This window comes from Pinus tabuliformis, chromosome 1_2 (assembly GCF_031772625.1).
Source record: "Pinus tabuliformis cultivar Carrire ecotype Pingquan chromosome 1_2, CPIR1, whole genome shotgun sequence".
NCBI classification, from domain to species: domain Eukaryota; kingdom Viridiplantae; phylum Streptophyta; class Pinopsida; order Pinales; family Pinaceae; genus Pinus; species Pinus tabuliformis.
The window spans coordinates 652,890,499-652,892,846 of NC_142298.1; positions in this window are offsets into that span (position 1 = coordinate 652,890,499).

Consider the following 2,348-nt stretch of genomic DNA (forward strand, 5'->3'; position numbering starts at 1 on the left):
CATCTTTTCATATTTCAAGAATCGAGAAAAGGATGAAAAGGTGACTCTATTACTTTCGAAGTTTAATGAGCCTAAAAGGACAAGTTCTCATATTATCCTTTTACTTTCAAGGAGTCGAAAAGGAATGAAAGTGACTGCTCTGGAGTACTAGACAAGAGGTTTACCAGACAAATCACAAAACTGCATATACACCTTAGTGATCAAATGAAAGAGAAATGACCAAGGACTTTCCGTACAGCAGTCAATCTTCCTGAATGTTGTGTTTGGTGCGTTACGATTCATAAGGCGACAGACCTAGCTTCCTATGGATAATAGAATGATAACCTAGTGCGGCATCCCAATATATACTCAACGGTACGGGGAGCACAAATCCATACTAGTACCTATTGGATCACAAAAGGAGGAATCACCCAACCTTAGTGAAAACAATAGTAACTAGGTTTAATGACGTTAGAACACATCTCTAGCCTAGACCTCTAGATAAGTGGGCATTAGGTTCCAATGCATTTTTAAGTTCATTCAATAGATTTTAATGGTTAATCTTGAATTAAGTCTTGGTTTTAAGGCCCTACCGAATGTATTTCAACAATTCCCAGGATGCAACTACAACGAGTAAAACAACATTCCTTTCAATGAACAACTACCTAAATGAGGGTAAGGAGTTCATTTCCAAGTGAACGCAAACCATAACAAGAAAATGCAAGAGAAGCGGTGCATGCAAGCAATCCAATCACTAGGAAACGCAATGCATTAATGCACTTATCTTACAACTACTAATGGAAGCTTTGAACTTTGCTTTCTAATTTCTCAATCATGAAAAATTCGCTAATGGAAATTCACTTTCACTTTCGTATGCTGTATGAATGAAATATTTTTGATATTTGGAATTTAGTGACAAACAAGAAAATGCAAGCCTGACTTTTCCAAACAAATGTAATCTATGTTTGTTAATGTCGAGATCAAATCAATATGAGAAACTGGTTTAATAACGAAACACTACAGACCAATCAGAAAGAAGACAAAAAATAGAATAACCTCAAACAAATCAATCAGATGGTTGTGGACAAATCTTGGAAGGACAAGAAACCCAAACAAATGACTTTTAAAAAGATTTAGGTCACACAGCCTGAAAACACAAGACTTAGATAAATGAAACCAAGGAGAAAGTGCCTTAACCAATACAGTCAAAACAAGCTTGATACGGTACAAGAGATAGCAGGGGACAAGCATCACTTGTTGATCCAGAGGGTATGGCTTTGAAAAACAACCTTACAGGAATTGTTGGAGGGGTTGAACTAGCAACCTAAGATGAAAGCCAAATTGTTGCAAGCACAAAGCTAGAAACTGAGTGACGTCGTCATAAGAGTACACATGTCTTCGACGACGGTCCGATTTCAAGAATCGTCGTAGCTGTATGATGGGATATCTATGATGTACAGCTTGATCAAAGAGGACAGGCATGACTCGTCATAGCTGTTAAGAGCTAAACAATGACGATCTCAATTAAGAGGCAACACAAAGCAAAACACTTGAAAGACACCAGACTAATCTCTCAAACAGTGAGAGGGACTACCAGATTTACTCAAGTGACCCAAAACACTAATAGCTCAGTCCCAAAACCAAGAGACACTATGCAATTCAATAAAAAAAATCAAGAGAAAAATAAGAGACAACACACAAAGGACTCCCCAGTGGAGTCACCAACTTGTGATGTAGGTAATGTTCCCTCTGCGGATAGAGGAAACCCCTCTAGCCCTAGAGTGGGTCTAGTCACAGCAAGATAAATACAACAGCTAATTTCCTTAAATAGTCATTGTTGAAAGAGCCTACCTTATGTCGGTGTTCGATGCAGTCTTCGTTACGTTGCTCCAGCTATCATTCCCTTCTCCTTGATGAGTGATTCACTTGAAACAACATAAGAGAACAACAAAACACATAATAGAGCACAACAATGAACTATTAACTTACAGAGTCAAGGAACCATAAGCTATCAAATATATTTTACACATGACATAGGAAATCACCATTGATTTTATTAATATGAGCAAAAGCAAAGCTTACAACCAAGCCTTGAGGTTGCAAGCTTCCTCGAAGGGTCCAGTCAGTATGTTTCCTCAAGAATTCACTCTCAAAAGGATCTCCCAAAAGGCTGATAACTCTCTCTCACCCAAAAGCACTAGTATAAGGCTAACGCAATCCACAACCAATTGCTAGACTATCAGTAATTCACACCGCAAACTATCAATCTCACAGCAAAACTAGCTAATTTGCTCAATACCAAAAACTAGCTTATCATAGCAATGGGGAATGCTTTTATAAGAGGACGAGCCTCCGTAAATGAGGGAGAG